Source organism: Helicoverpa zea, chromosome 27 (genome assembly GCF_022581195.2).
Source record: "Helicoverpa zea isolate HzStark_Cry1AcR chromosome 27, ilHelZeax1.1, whole genome shotgun sequence".
NCBI classification, from domain to species: Eukaryota; Metazoa; Arthropoda; class Insecta; order Lepidoptera; family Noctuidae; genus Helicoverpa; species Helicoverpa zea.
Genome location: NC_061478.1, coordinates 1,079,731 through 1,086,279, shown reverse-complemented (window position 1 = coordinate 1,086,279; position 6,549 = coordinate 1,079,731).

The window sequence follows — 6,549 nt, the reverse complement described above, 5'->3', positions numbered from 1 at the left end:
GTCCTTACACACCTATGGAACCCGCCCATTATTTTCAAAATAAAATTACCAATTTTTGAAAGATTGGTTTTGATTGAAAACGACCCTGAATGTCTCGTTGGTTCTTGTAACTAATCACGCCTACCGTACGTTGCTTGACCTACAAAAAGGCGCATGACCTACCTTCCTTAGGGCATCTCCGCTACTTTTCCGTCCTCCGCAATCGCAGCCCTGGTTGAATTGTCCCGTTTGTAAATGCTATATTTGACATTCAAATCGTAATTCAACTCGATTCTGTGTATTGTATTTTGAATCACAAGAAGTTTATTGCCAATTTAAAAGAAACAACTTTAAAAAAACTCAACGAAATCATATTGGATTCGCAGCGTGATCGTAGTGGACTTGCCGAATGGAACGGTAATCGTTCTGGAATAGCCACATAGGACTGAAATCGTATCAGAACCTAATTTAAAAAGAAAATTAAATATCTTTACCGCTTAAAGTTTCGCTCAATCCGTAAAAATCGAGGGTGTTAATAATATCGTAGGAGCGGTATATCGTTAGTACAAAAATATATTTTTCATCATAATTTTGCTAGACATAGAGTAAAACCTACGGAAAAGCGAGACGTCGAAATGTATAGTAAAAGTTATTTATTGCAGTGGTGTCTATTTAAAACCAAAATTTGAAAAGTGTAGGATTTTTTTGTGAATGTATAGTTTACTGATATTATTCGTTTAAAAATATTATTTTTGTTATACTGCCTAAAACTGATTTATTTTCAACGAGAATTAGCAATGCCAATAAATAAACAGTTTTTTTTTTGGTAAAAATACAAAAAAAGCACAGTATCTTTTCAATATAACTGTGAAAAGAGTTATTAATTTTTACCCGACCGCCAAAACAAGGGGTTATGTTTATTTTAAACTAGCTTGCGCCCGAGGTTTCACCCGTGTTCCGAGATATGTAACTGTTTCCCGTAAGCAGATGGTAACATAAACTCGTATGTCCTTCTCCCTGGTTTAAGGTACCTCCCCTCTAATTTTTAGCTTCATCGGTCTATATGAGGCGAGACATGAAGAAACATAATTGAATTCTAAGACTTATAATTGTAACCATATTTCAAGCAAATAAATTCTAATTCTAGCTGTTCACGCATGATGGCGAGACCAAAAGATAGGGATTCATTTGTATACATATAAAGATACCACTGCTATAAAAAAACCAACTAACTACGATTTATAAATATAAAATAAAATTTTATATAAGCCATTGAAATATACATTTTTATTAACCCACGCTAGCCAACGCTGAGAACGCAATTTATACATTATTATATTATACATATAAAAGTATACATTTTGACGTCAACGTCAAAAGTTACGTCGACGTCGTAATACAAAAAGAATATCCGTCATTATACCGGCTGAATATATATACAAATATGTATACAGGCAAAATGTATAAATGTAGAACTCTTTTTAATATACAGACATACAAAAACATTTTTGACAATAGCGCTAACAAAATAATGAAAAATTTAGTTAGGTATGTGTAGAAAATTCTAGCAAAAAAACATAGTTTTTTAGTTTCCATTGTTAGACAGTCTAAAGGAAAAAAATAATGCATGTATTTATACAGTTTAAAAAATGTTTGTGATGAGTCTAAACTGACTTAAAAAGAGTTCTACATTTATATATTTTGAATATTAAAGTTGAGTTGCTCCATTTCTCTATAACGATAACCAAACCATAACGAGCCGTATACTTGCCGCCCATTGGTCACATGGTGATTTGACAAGTGACAGCTAAAAATGGTTCGGTTATCGTTATAGTTAAATGGTGCAACTCAGTATAAATAAAATAGTTAGTTACGGGTGCAATATAAATGAGCAAAGTTTAGTGATAAAAATACGTTACTAGTTATTTTAATAGAAGGCTTTTATTGTGATTTTTACGGAGTTTTAGTTTAAGTAGAACGGTTAGTTGTGTAAAAATGATACGAATGAAATCTATCAACGATTTTATGAAAATCGTTATAAAATTCAAATAATTTATATTAGAAAAAAAGGCGATCAAATATCAACCACGGACACATAGACATACACAGCCAGATGCAGAAGCATTTGCTTGGACACAGGTGCACTCTCTATTCCCTCACTCTCATAGCGCGATGGGACGGCAATCCGACACCACCGGAGAGAGATCAGGCGCAGGACCGACATTCACGTGCTCTCCGATGCACGGGTGTATCAATGCCCAACTTCCAGACTCCGGGCTGCTTTGTGAAAGATTCTTAAAAACCCACAAAGCTAGCCCAATGGGGAATTTAACCTGAGACCCCGTGCATAACAGTCGCGTTCCGAATCCAACGGTGCAAAGAATACGTAGGTATATATAAATAAAAATATTGAGTGCGTTCACCGGATACCGTGTTTCGTATTCCAAGTATTTTCAAACGCCGGATGTAGACTGATTCTTAAATATTGTGTAATATAAATACATGGAGAACAAAATGACTAGCGGAGACGTCATAACGCAAAATCTCATGGAAGTAGCGCGACAACATGCGCGGTGAGAGGGACGAGGAACGGTACTAGCTTCACCCTAACACGCCTTCTATGGAAACCACCCACTTTTTAAAACCAATTCATCAATGAATAAAGCCAACCTTTGACAGATTGGTCTTGATTTGACAGGGAGCCCGAACGCCTCGTTAATTCTAGTAATTGATCACGCCGACCGTACGTAACTTGATCAATGACAGTAAGGCGTTTGACCTACCAGCCTTATGGCATCTCCGGCATCTTTCCTTACTCCGTGGATAACTATTAATATCAGTGATAGAAGTGAATCTTATTATTATCTTAGGAGTCGTGGTGGCCTAGTGGGTAAAGGACCAACCTCAAGTACGAGGGCGCGGGTTCGATCCCAGGTCAGGCAAGTACCAATGCAACTTTTCTAAGTTTGTATGTACTTTCTAAGTATATCTTAGACACCATTGGCTGTGTTTCGGATGGCACGTTAAACTGTAGGTCCCGGCTGTCATTGAACATCCTTGGCAGTCGTTACGGGTAGTCAGAAGCCAGTAAGTCTGACACCAGTCTAACCAAGGGGTATCGGGTTGCCCGGGATACTGGGTTGAGGAGGTCAGATAGGCAGTCGCTTCTTGTAAAGCACTGGTACTCAGCTGAATCCGGTTAGACTGGAAGCCGACCCCAACATGATTGGGAAAAGGCTCGGAGGATGATGATAGAAGTGAATCTTAAACGATTTCAAAGAGTGAGATAAACATTAAGCAAGATTTAATAGTGTGTTCGTAAGACCACATTTTGAAACGCACAAGCCAAAGTTATTCGTTGACATTGATAAATTACCGAATAGGAATAGAATTTTAGCCTTTTATCAATAGTTAGAAAAAAGTTCCTCATAATTCATTCCAAAATTAAGTTTAATTTGTTTTATTTTTCGTACAATGGGGTATAGTAATCTTGATTTGTAGAAAAAGGCCTGTAAAGTCTACACATCGTAAAAATCACAATAAAAAAACTTAGGCTGTATCTAAAGAGGAGTGCAAAGCATAATAGGTGTTATAAATATGTAAAATATTTAAGAAATAATAATACTAAATAAATAAAAAAAACAAATATATAAATAATAATAACGACCGTCATGATATGTACTTCCTAAAATTGTTATTAATTATTTAGTAAATTAAAGTAAAAAGTAATTCCTTTTTATATTTCTTGCATAAGTGTATTCGCGAGCGGATATTGTTTGGGTTATAATAAAATTATAATATTAAGAGAATGATAAATTATGATATCATAGATGATAATTATATTAAGAAAATATAGTTCATCCCGCCATGACTGTCGTTTGTGTTTATACAATTTGATCAAACACATAAAAAAGACAAATTCAGCTAATTTTTAAAATAACGTCAAGTGACATGTCAACTATACCTAAACGTCACTGTCAAATAAACCCAAATGTCAACGTCAAATTGTACAAACTACAGACTATAAAAACGAACAGATAATACAAAAAAAAATCCTAAACAATGTTTGCTTGTCAGTTTGAAGGAATGACGCCATCATCACGACATAGCGATCATTGCATGTTATTTTATAACAAGCGATCCTAGGCGTGTACTGAGATATAACTTTATGTACTGGCCAATACTCGTGACGTTATAAATCGACGGCATACTGTCAATTCATTACGAAATCTACTAGCCAGTGCGTTGATGACATATAAAAGCCCTGGTTTATCGAGAACATGGACGTCCATTTTTCTTAAAACGACTCTTCTTAACTTTAAAAAATCAGCAACAGTTGTTTTAAGAAAACTGAAGTTTATGTTGTAGGTGAGCTTAGGCCTAAGGCCCACCACTAACATAAACGTCCGTTGTTCTTAAAACAACCATTTACTTTAAAATTAATAGTTAACAGTCCTTATATGAAAACTGACATTTACGTTGCGGATATTCGTGTACATATATTCGTCAGACTTGTCTCACCATGCCAGTATGGCGTCTTTTTCATGACGTCTCGAGTCCCGGTCAGTATACTGAGTTATATATCGGAACACACGCCAGATATTGTCGGGATCAGCATGGCGCACCGTAGACAGGCTTGCCAATCACTGGAATGCAGTTTATAAGAATAAATTGTTTATTTATTGGGTCAGCTGTTATTTATTATTTGAAAGGGAACATTTTTTTCATTATTTAAATTGAAAGACATCTGTATACTCTATATATCTATTGATTTGTATAGAGATAGATTTTGACATTAACACCATACAAGCAACGCCAAATTCCTATCTCTAGTAAGCAACAAAAGATAGATAGAGTATTGAAATCGGCTTTGAAGCAATTTTTATATATCTTCTGATAGAAGAAAGAGATGTAAATATACATGACGTACAGCGCCATCCCATTCTCGAAAAGATATAATCATAGGTTTACAATACACGCTAGAACTGTTTATATATCATTTCGAAAATGGGATCCAACTATACAGAATGAAAAAAACTTTTCTGGAAAATAAGCATGTTTTTTTCACTGTATACATATACATGCAAAATTGTAAAGTATACAAATTGTATATTTTACAATTTGTAAAATACATGCAAATGAGCATCAAAATCGTCCAATATCAAAATGTAGTTATTTAACTTATCATGATCAAATATATAAACATTTTTTAAATATATAACAGCTGACTCAAAATTAAGTAAATATTAGACTTTTTTATTTAAAAAAAACCTGTTAATATTAACTTTAAAGTTTAAAAATTGATCGCTTTAATTTAAACTAATTAGAAGTAAGAATGCAATGTATTGGTGAGTTATATTTTTTATTTAAAAAGAGTGAAGAAAAAAAATGGTAAATTATAAGCAAGTTTTGAACTACTTAGAATCATTACGCTTAATATATCTTAAGTAGGGTAAGGAATGGGAATATTTCAAAAAATAATGGTGAATAATGGTTGGTTATAATACAAAATTCATACTTAAAATTTTCAAAAAGCCTTAATACTTTTTGGTTTAATTAAAAATATACTCTATTTATCACAACATATGACTCAGAATCGATTTGCCTACTTATTTTCCACCATCTTTTCAAAAACGTTGTCAGTCCCGTCTTCAAAGTTTGAAAATTCCATAACATGTTTTTAAAAGAAAAAATAATTTCAGGATTTTATTTTAAAAAAAGACAAAAAGAAAGGTTCAATATACAATTCGAGTCATTCAGTTTCTAAAAAGTTGTCAATGGTATCTTGGAAAAAGAAAAAATAAATAAAATCGATTTACAAAATAAAGTTAAAAAAATATAACTCACCACGTACCCCTAGTAATAATATTCTTCTTTCTTCACAGTTTTTTCAAAATTTTATGCATATCACGCATCCTTTAGTACTGTTTAGCCAAAAACTAATACTGTCAATTAGAACGTTTACATATCCGAGCTTGGATTGTCCCCGAAATGAAAAACGCATAGATTTGAAAAGCATGTACTAAAAACGAGGGTAGGACGATGTTTTAGGAACGATTTCGTCACAAAATTCATTGAAAATCAGTAATTTGAGTAAGCTAAGCTATTTGTGTAAAAAAAGCGCTAATTTCTTGTTCTATTCCATGTTATAATTCGCTAGATAAACCTCCCTGTTGATATAGCTAGCGCCATCTATTGAACAAAAGAAACACTACTAGTTACAACACTTGAAACTAGATGGCGTTAGTAGTCATACATTGCTAGTATTCCATAGACATCGTTTTACCCCAAAATTAAGAGTTTATTGCACTTTATTTTTAAACTAAAACACTAACAAGCTGGTTGCTTATAAACGGCCAATGTTGAGAAACTGCCGTGTATTGTTGTGAACTGTGAATTAACGACTTTTTTCAAAATAATGATGACGTAGACTGGAGACTGGAACGAACCAAAATATTCCAACTTGATTACCATCAATTAAACAGTGTTTTCAAGAAAATAACAGCAACAATAAACAAAGAAAACATTATAGGTACCTATTTGAGCAATATACATACCTACAAATACCTA